The sequence below is a fragment of the Ranitomeya imitator genome, chromosome 7 (genome assembly GCF_032444005.1).
Source record: "Ranitomeya imitator isolate aRanImi1 chromosome 7, aRanImi1.pri, whole genome shotgun sequence".
Lineage (NCBI taxonomy): Eukaryota > Metazoa > Chordata > Amphibia > Anura > Dendrobatidae > Ranitomeya > Ranitomeya imitator.
The window spans coordinates 142,333,733-142,352,668 of NC_091288.1; the positions used below are offsets into that span (position 1 = coordinate 142,333,733).

At 47.9% G+C, this 18,936-nt stretch overlaps 1 protein-coding gene across 7 annotated transcripts in view; it reads right to left on the bottom strand.

Annotated features, from left to right (window-relative positions):
- The window catches only part of PMS1 (PMS1 homolog 1, mismatch repair system component), a 439,606-nt gene that overhangs the window by 367,786 nt on the left and 52,884 nt on the right, over nt 1–18,936 (bottom strand). The window contains exon 1 of one of the 7 annotated variants that reach the window (XM_069733860.1): nt 2,429–2,543. The exons of the other annotated variants lie outside the window; for them this stretch is intronic. The gene's annotated coding sequence lies outside the window, so the exon portion shown is untranslated. Of the gene's footprint in view, nt 1–2,428; nt 2,544–18,936 lie in introns of those variants that run through there. 7 annotated transcript variants of the gene reach the window in all.

The window sequence follows — 18,936 nt, forward strand, 5'->3', positions numbered from 1 at the left end:
TCTAAGATGGTCCATCTGGTACCCTTGTCTAAATTGCCTTCCTCCTCTGATTTGGTGCCATTGTTCTTCCAGCATGTGGTTCGTTTACATGGCATTCCAGAGAATATCGCTTCTGACAGAGGTTCCCAGTTTGTTTCGAGGTTTTGGCGAGCCTTTTGTGGTAGGATGGGCATTGACTTGTCTTTTTCCTCGGCTTTCCATCCTCAGACTAATGGCCAGACCGAACGAACCAATCAGACCTTGGAAACATATCTGAGATGCTTTGTTTCTGCCGATCAGGATGACTGGGTGTCCTTTTTGCCTTTGGCTGAGTTCGCCCTTAATAATGGGGCCAGCTCGGCTACCTTAGTTTCGCCATTTTTCTGCAATTCTGGGTTCCATCCTCGTTTCTCTTCGGGACAGGTTGAGTCTTCGGACTGTCCTGGTGTGGATACTGTGGTGGACAGGTTGCAGCAGATTTGGACTCATGTAGTGGACAATTTGACCTTGTCCCAGGAGAAGGCTCAACGTTTCGCTAATCGCAGACGCCGTGTGGGTCCCCGACTTCGTGTTGGGGATCTGGTTTGGTTATCTTCTCGTCATATTCCTATGACGGTGTCCTCTCCTAAGTTTAAACCTCGTTTCATTGGTCCGTATAGGATTTCTGAGGTTCTTAATCCTGTGTCTTTTCGTCTGACCCTTCCAGATTCTTTTTCCATACATAACGTATTCCATAGGTCATTGTTGCGGAGATACGTGGCACCTATGGTTCCATCTGTTGACCCTCCTGCCCCGGTTTTGGTGGAGGGGGAGTTGGAGTATATTGTGGAGAAGATTTTGGATTCTCGTGTTTCAAGACGGAAACTCCAGTATCTGGTTAAATGGAAGGGTTATGCTCAGGAAGATAATTCCTGAGTTTTTGCCTCTGATGTCCATGCTCCCGATCTTGTTCGTGCCTTTCATGTGGCTCATCCTGGTCGGCCTGGGGGCTCTGGTGAGGGTTCGGTGACCCCTCCTCAAGGGGGGGGGGGGGGGTACTGTTGTGAATTCTGTGGCAGAGCTCCCTCCTGTGGTCACAAGTGGTACTTCGGCTGATTCTCTCTGGGAGCTTCCGTTTGTGGAGGAAAGTGGTACTGCGGCTTCTGAGTTTCCTCCCTCAGGTGATCTGGTGAGGTCGTTAGGTGCTTCTCTACTTAACTCCACCTAATGCTTTGATCCTGGCTTCCTGTCAATGTTCCAGTGTTGGACTTGTTTTTCCCTGGATCATTCCTGTGGCCTGCTGCTCTGCATAGCTAAGTGCTTCTTTGCTATTTGTTTGCTATTTTTTTCTGTCCAGCTTGTCTAATTGTTTTGCTGGAAGCTCTGGGACGCAAAGGGTGTACCTCCGTGCCGTTAGTTCGGTACGGAGTGTCTTTTTGCCCCCTTTGCGTGGTTTTCTTTAGGGTTTTGTGTAGACCGCAAAGTTATCTTTCCTATCCTCGCTCTGTTAAGAAAGTCGGGCCTCACTTTGCTGAATCTATTTCATCCCTACGTTTGTCTTTTCATCTTTACTCACAGTCATTATATGTGGGGGGCAGCCTTTTCCTTTGGGGTATTTCTCTGAGGCAAGGTAGGCTTATTTTCTATCTTCAGGCTAGTTAGTTTCTCAGGCTGTGCCGAGTTGCATAGGCAGAGTTAGGCGCAATCCACGGCTGCCTCTAGTGTTGTTTGGAGAGGATTAGGGATTGCGGTCTGCAGAGTTCCCACGTCTCAGAGCTCGTTCTATTATTTTGGGTTATTGTCAGATCACTGTATGTGCTCTGACCGCTATGTCCATTGTGATACTGAATTGCCTATCACAACAGTTATCCCTCCACTCCACGATGTGATGAAAAACCACACACAAGGCTATTGACCTCTTAGTTTACAGCAGGGGCTTATTCTAGGTATCCCACTGCTTTTCTATATACCACAAACTGCAGGGATTTATGTATATCCCGCTTACAGTTCCACTTAACACTTGCAGCTCTCTGGCGCCCCCTTACTCTCAGGTCAGATTAGGTACTGCACCCTGGGTAAGTAGTCGCCAGAAAGGCTGCCTGCTATGTACTGGCTATTGGGCAAGCTGCAGCAACGCGATAACTACTCCCACTCAGGCAGGAACAATAATTAGCAACGCCGCAGTCGCTTCAGCATAACCCCAAAAGTCAGCACACTCTCGCTGCCACCAGCTTCGATTAAACGGGTCCGAAGCTAACCCAACACACCAGTAGCGTATTTTCCCTTCAAGAGACTTAGGGTACGGTTTAGAACAGGAGAAAGAACTGGTATGAAATAATATACCCCATCAAAAGTTTCAGGCAGTGTTTTATCAAAATATTTTACAAAGATGTTACAAATGAGACAATTGCAAATATGTACAAGGGTAATTATAACATAAAGGGAATAAATGAGAAAAAGCAACACTCACATGTTTAAAGCATGACAGGCAACCATACGTCCCAGCTCATTTGGACGTGTGCAGGGCTCTTCCAGGAGAAGACAAGAAATCAAGCAGAAAGTGACTCCTCAGAGCCTGCCAGACACTTAAAACATTAAGGCTGTGACATCACAGAAAGGCTGGCTTATCCAGACCCTCCTCTCTCTACATTCTGCCTAAACTTTAAACTATTTTCTCTAATTTCTATAACTTCACTACAAAACACGTCATAGTTCTAACAAACCCATCAATCATCTCGGATTAACGTGAGCATTCTAATGAGATCAAATATGTCCTATCTGGGATACATATTTACAGAGAAAACCCTACTTCTTTACCAGACGGAGTTAGAAGCCCGAGTTTCAAGGGATGGTTAGGTACACCGAGTGAGAATAAGAATATATATTTTCGTAGGTCTAGCTTAAATCGTTTGCCTAATATCTAACAAAAACTAAACAAAGAATTTTCATGGATCCTCGCAGTTTCTACTTCACTTATAGCTGAACAAGAGCTTACACAGGAAATGCCGGTCGTAAATTCCTTTTGGCTCTCCTAACCCCCACACTCTCTGAGAAGGAAAGCCAGGAATTTGCAGTATCCCTCCAAGAAGGGGGGCTTAGCCCACGCAGGCTAGCAAGAAACCTAACTTATGATATACATTTTCCTGACACCTCCTGTCATGATTCCAATGGCAGGGAATCACAAAAGGACAAGCACCAACGAGCTCTAGGGTGATGGAACCTGAGCTGACCGCAACCCTAAACCTGAACACACAAATAACAATAGCCGGGGAACGTGCCTACGTTGATCCTAGACGTCTCGCACCAGCCGAAGATCTAACTTCCCCTATTAGAAGAAACACAGGCCTCCAGAGAAATACCCCTTCAAAAAACCATCCTGCAATTACTTGAACTCATGTTCCAACTCATGGAACATGAGGAGCAATTACAGCCCACTAGAGCAACCAGCAGCAAAGAAACAATTATATGCAAGCTGGACAAGACAAAAATAAAGCAAAACGTGGAACAAGAAAATCAAAAACTTAGCTTGTCCTGAAGATTACTGAAGCCAGAAGCTGAGGTAACAAAACACTCTGATAACCTTGATAGCCGGCGGGGAAATGACAAGAAAGCCCGGTTAAATAGGAAACTCCCAAATCCTAATAGAACAGGTGGACACCAGAGACAGCAGAACACAAATCACCCAGTACCATCAGTAACCACCAGAGGGAGCCCAAAAACAGAACTCACAACAGTACCCCCCCCTTGAGGAGGGGTCACCGAACCCTCACGAGAACCACCAGGGCGACCAGGATGAGCCCTATGAAAAGCGCGGACCAAATCATCAGCATGAACATCAGAGGCAACCACCCAAGAATTATCCTCCTGACCATAACCCTTCCACTTGACCAAATATTGGAGTCTCCGTCTGGAAACACGAGAATCCAAGATCTTCTCCACAACATACTCCAATTCTCCCTCCACCAGCACCGGAGCAGGAGGCTCAAGCGAAGGAACAACAGGTACCTCATACCTCCGCAACAACGACCGATGGAACACATTATGAATAGCAAACGATGCTGGGAGATCCAAACGAAACGACACAGGGTTAAGAATTTCCAAGATCCTATAAGGACCGATGAACCGAGGCTTGAACTTAGGAGAAGAGACCTTCATAGGAACAAAACGAGAAGACAACCACACCAAGTCCCCAACACGAAGTCGAGGACCCACGCGGCGACGGCGATTAGCAAACTGCTGAGCCTTCTCCTGGGACAACTTCAAATTGTCCACCACATGACTCCAAATCCGATGCAACCCATCCACCACCATGTCCACTCCAGGACAATCAGAAGGCTCCACCTGACCAGAGGAAAAACGAGGATGAAACCCCGAATTACAAAAGAAAGGAGAAACCAAGGTAGCAGAACTAGCCCGATTATTAAGGGCAAACTCGGCCAGCGGCAAAAAGGTAACCCAGTCATCCTGATCAGCAGAAACAAAACACCTCAAATAAGTTTCCAAGGTCTGATTAGTTCGCTCCGTCTGGCCATTCGTCTGAGGATGGAATGCAGACGAAAAGGACAAATCAATGCCCATCTTAGCACAGAACGTCCGCCAAAATCTAGACACAAACTGGGATCCCCTGTCAGAAACGATGTTCTCCGGAATCCCATGCAAACGAACCACGTTCTGGAAAAACAGAGGGACCAACTCAGAGGAGGAAGGCAACTTAGGCAAGGGTACAAGATGAACCATTTTAGAAAAACGGTCACACACAACCCAGATGACAGACATTCCCTGAGAGACAGGGAGATCCGAAATAAAGTCCATGGAAATGTGCGTCCAAGGCCTCTTCGGGATAGGCAAAGGTGACAACAATCCACTGGCTCGAGAACAGCAAGGCTTAGCCCGAGCCCAAACCTCACAAGACTGCACAAAAGAACGCACATCCCTCGACAAGGAAGGCCACCAAAAAGACCTGGCCACCAAGTCTCTAGTACCAAATATTCCAGGATGACCTGCCAACGCAGAAGAATGGACCTCGGAGATGACTCTACTGGTCCAACTATCCGGAACAAACAGTCTCTCAGGCGGACAACGATCAGGTTTACCCGCCTAAAACTCCTGCAAAGCACGTCGCAAGTCTGGGAAGACGGCCGACAAAATCACCCCATCCCTAAGGATACCAGTGGGCTCAGAATTTCCAGGGGAGTCAGGCACAAAACTCCTAGAAAGAGCATCCGCCTTCACATTCTTTGAACCTGGCAGGTATGAAACCACAAAATTGAAACGAGAGAAAAACAGTGACCAACGAGCCTGTCTAGGATTCAGACGCCTGGCAGACTCAAGGTAAATCAGATTTTTGTGATCAGTCAAGACCACCACACGATGTCTAGCACCCTCCAGCCAATGACGCCACTCCTCAAATGCCCACTTCATGGCCAAAAGTTCCCGATTACCCACATCATAATTCCGCTCAGCGGGCGAAAATTTTCTAGAAAAGAACGCACATGGCTTCATCACCGAGCAATCGGAGCTTCTCTGTGACAAAACCGCCCCCGCTCCAATCTCGGAAGCATCAACCTCAACTTGGAAAGGAAGCGAAACATCAGGCTGACGCAACACAGGAGCAGAAGAAAACCGGCGTTTAAGTTCCTGAAAGGCCTCCACAGCCGCAGGAGACCAATCAGCAACATCAGCACCCTTCTTAGTCAAATCCGTCAAAGGCTTAACAACACTAGAAAAATTAGTTATAAAACGACGATAGAAATTAGCAAAGCCCAAGAACTTCTGCAGACTCTTAAGAGATGCAGGCTGCGTCCAGTCACAAATAGCCCGAACCTTGACGGGATCCATCTCAATAGTAGAAGGGGAAAAAATATACCCCAAGAAAGAAATCTTCTGGACTCCAAAGAGACACTTTGAGCCCTTTACAAACAAGGAATTAGCCCGCAGGACCTGAAACACCTTCCTGACCTGCTGAACATGAGACTCCCAGTCATCAGAAAAAACCAAAATATCATCCAAATACACAATCATAAATTTATCCAGATATTCACGGAAAATATCGTGCATAAAGGACTGGAAGACTGAAGGAGCATTAGAAAGTCCGAAAGGCATTACCAAATACTCAAAATGGCCCTCAGGCGTATTAAATGCGGTTTTCCACTCATCACCTTGCTTTATTCGTATAAGATTATACGCACCCCGAAGATCAATCTTAGTGAACCATTTAGCCCCCTTAATGTGAGCAAACAAATCAGTCAACAAAGGCAAAGGATACTGATATTTTACGGTAATCTTATTCAAAAGACGATAATCTATACAAGGCCTCAAGGACCCATCTTTTTTGGCCACGAAAAAAAAACCTGCTCCCAAAGGGGACGAAGATGGACGGATATGTCCCTTTTCCAAGGACTCCTTAACATAATCCCGCATAGCAGTATGCTCTGGCACTGACAGATTGAACAAACGACCTTTAGGAAATTTACTACCAGGAATTAAATCTATAGCACAATCGCAATCCCTGTGAGGAGGAAGCGAACTGAGCTTAGGCTCCTCAAAAACATCCCGATAATCAGACAAAAATACAGGAACCTCAGAAGGAGTAGATGAAGCGATAGAAATCGGAGGTGCATCATCATGAACCCCCTGACATCCCCAGCTTAACACAGACATTGTTTTCCAGTCAAGGACTGGATTATGAGTTTGTAAACCATGGCAGACCAAGTACTAGAACATCATGTAAATTATACAATACCAGGAAGCGAATCACCTCCTGATGAACGGGAGTCATACGCATGGTCACTTGTGTCCAGTACTGAGGTTTATTCATAGCTAAAGGTGTAGAGTCAATTCCCTTCAAAGGAATAGGGACTTCCAGAGGCTCAAGACTAAACCCACATCGCTTGGCAAATGACCAATCCATAAGACTCAGGGCAGCGCCTGAATCTACATAGGCATCGACGGAAATGGATGATAATGAGCAAATCAGAGTCACAGACAGAATGAACTTAGACTGTAACGTACTAATGGCAACAGACTTATCAACCTTTTTTGTGCGTTTAGAGCATGCTGATATAACATGAGCTGAATCACCACAATAAAAGCACAACCCATTTTTCCGCCTATAGTTTTGCCGTTCACTTCTAGACTGAACTCTATCACATTGCATTGTCTCAAGTGCCTGTTCAGAAGACACCGCCAAATGGTGCACAGGTTTGCGCTCCCGTAAAAGCCGATCAATCTGAATAGCCATAGTCATAGACTCATTCAGACTCGTAGGCGCAGGGAACCCCACCATAACATCTTTAATGGCCTCAGAAAGGCCATCTCTGAACTTTGCAGCCAGGGCGCACTCATTCCACTGAGTAAGCACTGACCATTTCCGAAATTTTTGACAATATATTTCTGCTTCATCTTGCCCCTGAGAGAGAGCTAATAAAGCTTTTTCAGCCTGAATCTCCTGGTTAGGTTCCTCATAGAGCAAACCCAATGCCAGAAAAAACGCATCCACATTAAGCAACGCAGGATCCCCTGGTGCCAATGCAAATGCCCAATTTTGAGGGTCACCCCGCAGGAAAGATATAATAATCTTAACCTGCTGAGCAGGGTCTCCAGAAGAGCGAGATTTCAAAGAAAGGAACAGCTTGCAATTGTTCCTAAAATTCAGAAAAATAGATCTATCTCCAGCAAAGAACTCTGGAATAGGAATTCTAGGTTCAGACATAGGAGCATGTACAACAAAATCTTGTATATTTTGAACCTTAGCAGCAAGATTATTCAAGCTGGAAGCTAAACTCTGGACGTCCATGATAAACAGCTAAGGTCAGAGCCATTCAAGGATTAAGAGGAAAAAAAAAAAAAAAAAATCAGCCAGGCTGCAATTAAGGCTAGGCAGCAACCTCAGAGGAGAGAGAAAAAAAAAAAACTTCCTCAGACTACTTTTCCTCCTACTTCAGCCCAAACATTTTGGCCAGCTATACTGTCATGATTCCAATGGCAGGGAATCACAAAAGGACAAGCACCAACGAGCTCTAGGGTGATGGAACCTGAGCTGACCGCGACCCTAAACCTGAACACACAAATAACAATAGCCGGGGAACGTGCCTACGTTGATCCTAGACGTCTCGCACCAGCCGAAGATCTAACTTCCCCTATTAGAAGAAACACAGACCTCTCTTGCCTCCAGAGAAATACCCCTTCAAAAAACCATCCTGCAATTACTTGAACTCATGTTCCAACTCATGGAACATGAGGAGCAATTACAGCCCACTAGAGCAACCAGCAGCAAAGAAACAATTATATGCAAGCTGGACAAGACAAAAATAAAGCAAAACGTGGAACAAGAAAATCAAAAACTTAGCTTGTCCTGAAGATTACTGAAGCCAGAAGCTGAGGTAACAAAACACTCTGATAACCTTGATAGCCGGCGGGGAAATGACAAGAAAGCCCGGTTAAATAGGAAACTCCCAAATCCTAATAGAACAGGTGGACACCAGAGACAGCAGAACACAAATCACCCAGTACCATCAGTAACCACCAGAGGGAGCCCAAAAACAGAACTCACAACAACCTCCCCCTTCAGGTGTGCGCTAGGGAGGCAGGACCTGATGGTTCTCCTCCATGCGCACCTCAGCAGGTTCACCCTGGTGGGCCAACCCATCACCATTGCCATGCTCTGGCTCCATGGTGCCTCCGCCTACCCGGTGCCCCAGGTAGTGAACCTCCCTCATGCCCATCTGACACTTTCCCGGCTTGATAGTCAGTCCTGCTTGGTGAATTCGCCTGAGCACCTCCTCGAGATGCTGCAGGTGTTCCTCCCAGGAGGAATTGAAGATGGCAATGTCATCCAAGTACTCCACTGCGTACTCCTCCAGTCCCTGAAGCAGGAGGTTGACCATCCGCTGGAAACTGGCAGGGGCATTCTTCATGCCGAAGGGCATGACCGTGGACTCGTACAGTCCAAAGGGTGTGATAAAGGCGGACTTCTCCTGCGCCTCGGGGCTCAGGGGAATCTGCCAGTATCCTCGACTCAGATCCATTATTGTTAGGTAATCTGCGCCAGCTAACTTCTCAAGCAGCTCCTCGATGCGCGGCATTGGGTGCGCATCCGAGGCTGTGATGGCGTTGAGCCCCCTGTAGTCCACGCAGAACCGGGTGGTCCGGTCCTTCTTTGGCACGAGAACTACAGGTGATGCCCACGCGCTCTTTGACCGTCAAATCACCCCCAGCTGTAACATCTCATCGATCTCTTGGCGCATAATCTGCTGCACCTGGTCAGAGATTCGATAGGGTGTTCGCCGTAGTGGGGCGTGATTCCCGGTGTCCACCTCATGGACGGCTAACTCAGTCCTCCCAGGTCGGTTGGAGAACACGACCCGGAAGGGTTCCAGTGTGGTTTGCAACTGCAACCGCTGGGATTCAGTTAACGAGGCGCTTACCTCCACGTCCTCGATGGACCCATTGGCCTTGGCTTGGGCCAGCATGTCCAGGAGGGTGTCTTCCTCACCGTCTTCGGGCAAGCTGCAGACCGGTAGGACGAAAGGTTCACGTTCGTGATGAGCCTTCATCATGTTGACGTGAAAGGCCTTTCGCCTACCCCGAGCGTGGTCAAGCGTGACCACGTACGTGACCGGGTTGAGCTGTTGGTGGACGACGTACGGGCCCTCCCAGGCTGCCTGAAGCTTATCCGTTGGTACGGGGACCAGTACCCACACCTTTTGACCCACGTGGTAGGTCCGCTCCCGGGCGTTCTGGTCGTACCAGTGCTTCTGATCAGCCTGAGCCTGCGTCATGTTGTCATGCACCAACTGCGTCAAGGTCTGCATCTTGTCACGGAAGCGCATGACATACTCCACTATGGACACTTCAGAAGGGTTCGGCTCCTCTTCCCAGGATTCTCTTACCAACCCTAGGGGTCCCCGGACTCGCCTGCCGTACAGGAGCTCGAAGGGGGAGAACCCCGTCGAGGCCTGCGGAACCTCTCGGTAAGCGAACAGCAGGTGTGGGAGGTACCGCTCCCAGTCGCGCCCTTGAGTCTCAACCAGCATGCGTAGCATCTGTTTGAGGGTACCATTGAAGTGTTCACACAGGCCATTGGTCTGTGGGTAATACGCACTCGATATCAGGTGCTTCACCTGCATTCTCTTACAGAGAGCCTCCATTAGGCGAGACATAAATTGGGTCCCTTGATCAGTAAGCATTTCCCTGGGAAATCCTACACGTGAAAAGATGGCCAACAGGGCATCCGCCACCTTATCTGCCCTAGTTGACGACAGAGCTACTGCCTCTGGGTACCGGGTAGCATAGTCTACCACAGTAAGGATGTATTGCTTTCCAGAGCTGCTGGGGACGGCCAGCGGGCCCACAATGTCCACCGCGATCCTCTGGAAAGGCTCCTCTATCACTGCCAAAGGGATCAGGGGAGCCTTAAGAGCAGGCCCCGCCTTCCCCACTCTTTGACAGGGGACACCGGAGCGGCAGTAGTTTGACACATCTGTCCCCATCTTAGGCCAATAGAAGTGTTGAGACAGCCGGGCCTTAGTTTTGCTGATCCGCAAGTGTCCAGCTAGCGGGATCTCATGGGCAATCCGCAACAACTCACCCCGGAATTGCTGCGGGACGACCAGCTGTCTTTCCCTCAACCACTCCTTTTGTGATTCTCCGGGTACTGTCTCCCGGTACAACCTTCCTCATTCCCAGAACCCTTTCTCCTTATCAGTCTCGGAGAAGAGCGTCCCGGCAAGTTGTCTCAAACTCTCTAGGCTCGCATCTGTGTGCAGAGCAGCCTGAAACTCCTGGCTAGGGGAAGCCAAAAGCGACGTCAGGGTCCCTTCCCCACGGGAACCCTCTTGGACCTGCTCTGGGTCCACCTCTGGTTCAGTCACAGTAATGACTGAGGAGGGTCCGGAAGGCAGACAGTTATCTGCGTTCCGGGCACTCTGACTGCGGGTGACAGCAGCTACGTAGGCTGTCTCCCCGGGGGTTTCTACAGACCCATCAGCCGGCGCTGCTATGGGCTCTACCTCCCCATCCACCCCCAACACTCCAGGGGCAGTGCTACTTATGGGCCAGTTAACTTCCTCGGTGGCACTGGTCACTTTCATGGCATCACCTTCCTCACGGTTCCCATGCATCTCCCCATTTCCTGTAGCACCGACACTTGCCCCTGTTAGGGGTTCCTCAGCCGTCTCACTCCGCAGAGCGACGTGGCTGGGCACGCCTGTACCTATGGACACATTAACCTTCACAGAAAAATCATTATCAGGTTCAGCTGGCACAGGTACAACATTTTCACCATCAATCCTAGGAAAAAAATGGTTAATAGATGCATCATTACAAGATAAAGCATGGTCAGGTAACACATGCGATCTCCCATCATCATCATCATCATCAGGGTTAACGTTACCCTTATTAGTATATTGGGGAGGGGTATCAGTGACGTAGTGGGCAACCAACCTCCCCAAATCAGTCCCCAACAAAACATCAGTGGGCAAATTATCAGACAGCCCCACTTCCTTCACCCCGCTCCCGGCACCCCAATCAATAAAAACCCGGGCCATCGGTAAGGGACAGCTGATGCCCCCAATCCCAGTGACAGTTAGGGTTTTCCCCGGAATGATTTCTTCAGGGGCCGCCAGTTCGGGTCGGATGAGGGTTCGTTCAGCCCCGGTGTCTTTGAGGCCTGTAGCAACAAGGCCCCCCACAGTGACGGCCTGTACGTTGTCACACACCCTCCCAACCACACCACCCACCAAAAGAACCGCTGCATTAGGCCCTGGGGCCTTGGCTGAGGGGTTCTTCGGCCTGTCTGGACAGAAGGTACTGATATGCCCAGTCCGCTTGCAGTAGTAACACTGGCGAGGTTCGGTGGTAGGTCTGGTGTTGTTGGCCACAGGGCCAGGACCTCTGGTGTGTTGGCTGGCAGGGGTACTGGCGTTGGATGCAGGCTTACCCCCTCTCCAGCTGGTGGTGACTGGCTTCCGCACTTCCGATCTACGGTTGGCCTCATAGGCATCGGCAATCTGCGCTGCTTTCGTCACGTCTTTGGGTTCTCTGTCCATCACGAACTGTCGCACCTCAGCTGGGCAAAGATGAAAGAACTGGTCTTTGATCATCAGGTCTCGCAGCTGTGCAAAGGTGGTTACTGACAGTCCTTGGGTCCACTGGTCAAAGTGGGTCCCCAGTCCATGCACCACATCACTGTAACTGTCGTGTGGGCTACGTTGGAGGGTCCGGAACTTTCTACGGTACACCTCGGGTGTAAGCTGGTACTTGGCTATCAGAGCCTGCTTGATGGCCTCATAGTCACCATCTTGTTCTTGAGGGAGGGCAGCAAACGCCTCCAGAGCTTTACCTCTCAGCCCTGGTGTCAGGTATCGTGCCCATTCATCTGTAGGCAGCCGGTACTGTCTGCAGGCTTTCTCAAAGGCCCGCAGAAAAGTGTCCAAGTCTCCGTCCTTCTCCATAACAGGAAAGTGATCGGGCCGGGGCTTAGGTATCTGAGCGCTGCTGGGCTCACATCTCTGGGCGGTGGAGGGCATCCCCCCTGCCGGAGCATCTCCAGTTCATGTTCTCGCTGGGCTTGGCGCTCGGCTCTCTCAGCCTCCCGCTCGGCTCGCTGGGCCTGGGCCTCTCGCTCAGCTCGCTGGGCCTGGGCCTCTCGCTCAGCTCGGGCCTCTCTCTCGGCTTGCTGGGCCTGGGCCTCCTGCCGGTATTGCTGAATCAGCTGCCGACGTCCCTCATGGTCGTCAGTGGGGAATTCTTTCAAGGCCGCCTGCAGGTGGGGGTCCAATTCGCCCGGATTGCTAACAGGGCCAGCATTCAGTGGTTGGACCTCTGCTGCAGCACCACGTTCGCTGGTGCTGGCTTCTGCGGCCTCTGGGCTCTGTGGCCTGGCTTGGTCGGCTTCCCATTGCACCAGAACTGCGACCAGTTGGGCTTTGTTTTTGCCCGCAAAGTCAATGTGCTGTGACTTACATAAGGCAACATGGGTGTCTCTCGTCTGCTGCTCATAGAAGGTTTCTCCCCGCACAACGATGGTTGCCAAATAAAAGATAGGATAGAAAAACAAAGAGAAAGGGAGGGGATAATTACCCGTACACAATTGTCTCAAGACTAATAAAACACTGAGTTCGTTCTCCAAACTTATTTGCGCAGAGTCCTCGCAAGAACTTTCTGCAAGTTTTTAGTGAGAGGAATGATTACTCAAACCAAATTACTAATGCTCTAAGATATCCCACCGCCTTGCCACCAATTGTCACGATTCCCCTGACCGCTGTCACCAATTGGTCAGGATTCCCACCGTGACCGTCACCCCTACGTCACGGATTGAGGTGACTTTAGGCCAACAGACGGCTATCACATGTGCAGGGGGGCTTATCTTAGTTATCCCTCCACTCCACGATGTGATGAAAAACCACACACAAGGCTATTGACCTCTTAGTTTACAGCAGGGGCTTATTCTAGGTATCCCACTGCTTTTCTATATACCACAAACTGCAGAGATTTATGTATATCCCGCTTACAGTTCCACTTAACACTTGCAGCTCTCTGGCGCCCCCTTACTCTCAGGTCAGATTAGGTACTGCACCCTGGGTAAGTAGTCGCCAGAAAGGCTGCCTGCTATGTACTGGCTATTGGGCACGCTGCAGCGACGCGATAACTACTCCCACTCAGGCAGGAACAATAATTAGCAACGCCGCAGTCGCTTCAGCATAACCCCAAAAGTCAGCACACTCTCGCTGCCACCAGCTTCGATTAAACGGGTCCGAAGCTAACCCAACACAACAGTAGCGTATTTTCCCTTCAAGAGACTTAGGGTACGGTTTAGAACAGGAGAAAGAACTGGTATGAAATAATATACCCCATCAAAAGTTTCAGGCAGTGTTTTATCAAAATATTTTACAAAGATGTTACAAATGAGACAATTGCAAATATGTACAAGGGTAATTATAACATAAAGGGAATAAATGAGAAAAAGCAACACTCACATGTTTAAAGCATGACAGGCAACCATACGTCCCAGCTCATTTGGACATGTGCAGGGCTGTTCCAGGAGAAGACAAGAAATCAAGCAGAAAGTGACTCCTCAGAGCCTGCCAGGCACTTAAAACATTAAGGCTGTGACATCACAGAAAGGCTGGCTTATCCAGACCCTCCTCTCTCTACATTCTGCCTAAACTTTAAACTATTTTCTCTAATTTCTATAACTTCACTACAAAACACGTCATAGTTCTAACAAACCCATCAATCATCTCGGATTAACGTGAGCATTCTAATGAGATCAAATATGTCCTATCTGGGATACATATTTACAGAGAAAACCCTACTTCTTTACCAGACGGAGTTAGAAGCCCGAGTTTCAAGGGATGGGTAGGTACACCGAGTGAGAATAAGAATATATATTTTCGTAGGTCTAGCTTAAATCGTTTGCCTAATATCTAACAAAAACTAAACAAAGAATCTTTCATGGATCCTCGCAGTTTCTACTTCACTTATAGCTGAACAAGAGCTTCATGCAGGGGTGCATTCGTGCACTGTTATTCGTGTATTTTTTATTCAAAGTACTTTTTTTTCTAAGTACTCGGCAGTTATAACATGGCAGAATATAATCAAGCATCTCTTCTCTCTTCATACAGGTAAACAGATCATTCATTCTCTGAGCTGAAATATCCTGCATGTCTATTGCTCCAGTCCCTGACAGCAAGCAGCTTGAATGGTAAACAGATCATTCATTCTCTGAGCTGAAATATCCTGCATGTCTATTGCTCCAGTCCCTGACAGCAAGCAGCTTGAATGGTAAACAGATCATTCATTCTCTGAGCTGAAATATCCTGCATGTCTATTGCTCCAGTCCCTGACAGCAAGCAGCTTGAATGGTAAACAGATCATTCATTCTCTGAGCTGAAATATCCTGCATGTCTATTGCTCCAGTCCCTGACAGCAAGCAGCTTGAATGGTAAACAGATCATTCATTCTCTGAGCTGAAATATCCTGCATGTCTATTGCTCCAGTCCCTGACAGCAAGCAGCTTGAATGGTAAACAGATCATTCATTCTCTGAGCTGAAATATCCTGCATGTCTATTGCTCCAGTCCCTGACAGCAAGCAGCTTGAATGGTAAACAGATCATTCATTCTCTGAGCTGAAATATCCTGCATGTCTATTGCTCCAGTCCCTGACAGCAAGCAGCTTGAATGGTAAACAGATCATTCATTCTCTGAGCTGAAATATCCTGCATGTCTATTGCTCCAGTCCCTGACAGCAAGCAGCTTGAATGGTAAACAGATCATTCATTCTCTGAGCTGAAATATCCTGCATGTCTATTGCTCCAGTCCCTGACAGCAAGCAGCTTGAATGGTAAACAGATCATTCATTCTCTGAGCTGAAATATCCTGCATGTCTATTGCTCCAGTCCCTGACAGCAAGCAGCTTGAATGGTAAACAGATCATTCATTCTCTGAGCTGAAATATCCTGCATGTCTATTGCTCCAGTCCCTGACAGCAAGCAGCTTGAATGGTAAACAGATCATTCATTCTCTGAGCTGAAATATCCTGCATGTCTATTGCTCCAGTCCCTGACAGCAAGCAGCTTGAATGGTAAACAGATCATTCATTCTCTGAGCTGAAATATCCTGCATGTCTATTGCTCCAGTCCCTGACAGCAAGCAGCTTGAATGGTAAACAGATCATTCATTCTCTGAGCTGAAATATCCTGCATGTCTATTGCTCCAGTCCCTGACAGCAAGCAGCTTGAATGGTAAACAGATCATTCATTCTCTGAGCTGAAATATCCTGCATGTCTATTGCTCCAGTCCCTGACAGCAAGCAGCTTGAATGGTAAACAGATCATTCATTCTCTGAGCTGAAATATCCTGCATGTCTATTGCTCCAGTCCCTGACAGCAAGCAGCTTGAATGGTAAACAGATCATTCATTCTCTGAGCTGAAATATCCTGCATGTCTATTGCTCCAGTCCCTGACAGCAAGCAGCTTGAATGGTAAACAGATCATTCATTCTCTGAGCTGAAATATCCTGCATGTCTATTGCTCCAGTCCCTGACAGCAAGCAGCTTGAATGGTAAACAGATCATTCATTCTCTGAGCTGAAATATCCTGCATGTCTATTGCTCCAGTCCCTGACAGCAAGCAGCTTGAATGGTAAACAGATCATTCATTCTCTGAGCTGAAATATCCTGCATGTCTATTGCTCCAGTCCCTGACAGCAAGCAGCTTGAATGGTAAACAGATCATTCATTCTCTGAGCTGAAATATCCTGCATGTCTATTGCTCCAGTCCCTGACAGCAAGCAGCTTGAATGGTAAACAGATCATTCATTCTCTGAGCTGAAATATCCTGCATGTCTATTGCTCCAGTCCCTGACAGCAAGCAGCTTGAATGGTAAACAGATCATTCATTCTCTGAGCTGAAATATCCTGCATGTCTATTGCTCCAGTCCCTGACAGCAAGCAGCTTGAATGGTAAACAGATCATTCATTCTCTGAGCTGAAATATCCTGCATGTCTATTGCTCCAGTCCCTGACAGCAAGCAGCTTGAATGGTAAACAGATCATTCATTCTCTGAGCTGAAATATCCTGCATGTCTATTGCTCCAGTCCCTGACAGCAAGCAGCTTGAATGGTAAACAGATCATTCATTCTCTGAGCTGAAATATCCTGCATGTCTATTGCTCCAGTCCCTGACAGCAAGCAGCTTGAATGGTAAACAGATCATTCATTCTCTGAGCTGAAATATCCTGCATGTCTATTGCTCCAGTCCCTGACAGCAAGCAGCTTGAATGGTAAACAGATCATTCATTCTCTGAGCTGAAATATCCTGCATGTCTATTGCTCCAGTCCCTGACAGCAAGCAGCTTGAATGGTATCTGAGTCATTCCATCTTCGGCATTGAATCCTGCATATATCTATATATGTTAGTCATCCTATTATGCATTTTTTGTGTTTATAGATATTTAATCTGACTTTGCATGTCCTTACTCAGCGAGATCACATAACTGTTTCAAAGTGGTCTATGATCCATGTAGACCTGGACATTTGTTTATCTGATCACTACATTTATTGTGTCCTGTTGTCTCAACTGAGTTTGATTGATTGCTAACGAGCTTTAACACAAAAAAAAAAAAAAAAAATAGGAAGATCTAAGGGCTAGCCTTCTATAAATGTAGACTTAGCTTGGGGAAGCATTCATGCAGGGGTGCATTCGTGCACTGTTATTCGTGTATTTTTTATTCAAAGTACTTTTTTTTCTAAGTACTCGGCAGTTATAACATGGCAGTTAGACAGGGCAGGAGACAGGTATGACAATCTAAATCTATTCCCTATTCACTTGAAACAACACAAATACTCACCATATTTATTTGCATATTCTATATCCTGGCTGCTGCATTCACTCACATTCACCGCCCTTGCATTAACTCTCTACACTCCATCCATATCGGCCCCTCTGTCCTTGCCTCTCCTATGTATAGCACTCATGCTCTGTTCACATTGCTTAGCAGCGCAGATCCATTCAGTCCCACCATCCAACACAAGAGACGCTCTCACAAATCACTTAACCATCTGCTCACTCTTTCGATCCTCCTCCTCCTAGTTGCTGGAGACATCTCTCCAAACCCCGGCCCCCCATGTTATAGCCAGTCAAACCTCCCAATTGCTACACCCAGAAACCCCTCTAACCTTATTAATATTCCCTGCATGCCTTCTGTCTCTTTGAATTGTGCCCTTTGGAATTCTCGCTCTGTGTGTAATAAACTCTCCTTCATCCATGACTTCTTCCTTTCTAATTCTCTTAATCTCCTGGCTCTTACTGAAACCTGGATCCAGCAGTCAGACACCACCGCTGCTGCTGCTCTTTCATATGGTGCACTACACTTTTCTCATACCCCAAGATCGGACAACAGAGCAGGTGGAGGCGTTGGTCTGCTCCTTTCACCAAAATGTACTTTCCAAGTTATCCCCCAAGTACCCTCACTTGTCTTCCCTTCCTTTGAGGTCCATGTGGTCAGACTCTACGTCCCCTTCTCCATGCGAGTGGTGGTGGTGTATCGTCCTCCCGGCCCCTCTCATCAGTTCCTGGATCACTTTGCCACCTGGCTTCCACACTTTCTTTCCTGTGACACCCCCACCCTTATCATGGGTGATTTCAACATCCCTATTGCCTCTCCCCTCTCCCCATCTGCTTCTCACCTTTTGGCTCTAACCTCCTCTTTCGGCCTCTCGCAGCATACTAACTCGCCAACACATGAAGATGGAAACTCCCTTGACTTGGTCTTCTCCCGGCTTTGCTCAGTGGATGATTTCACAAACTCCCCTCTCCCACTCTCTGACCACCACCTTCTTTCATTCTCTATCAAGAACTGCCATCCCGCTCAGGTCACCCCCACTTTCCACACTTATAGAAACATACAGGCCATTAACACCCAGGAACTTATGAAGAACTTGCAGTCCTCATTGGCCCCAATCGCCTCCATCTCATGTCCTGATTCTGCTCTGAAGCATTACAATGAAACCCTGCAAAGTGCCCTGGATGAAGCTGCTCCTCCTATACATAAAACAACTCGGCACAGACGGCAACAACCGTGGCACACGCTGCAAACACGTTTCCTGCAGCGGTGCTCCAGGTGCGCAGAACGTCTGTGGAGAAAATCTAATCTACCCGAAGATTTCATCCATTATAAGTTCATGCTAAAGACATACAATTCTGCCCTTCACCTCTCCAAACAAACCTACTTCAACACCCTCATCACCTCCCTGTCCAATAACCCTAAACGTCTCTTTGACACGTTCCAGTCCCTACTCAACCCAAGAGCGCAGGCCCCAACCACGGATCTCCGTGCTGACAATCTGGCCAATTACTTCAAAGAAAAAATTGACCATATTCGACAGGAAATCATCTCCCAATCTCTTCATACCATGCACTGTCCTCCCTCCCCCACTGCATCTAGTTCACTCTCTGACTTTGAACCAGTTACAGAA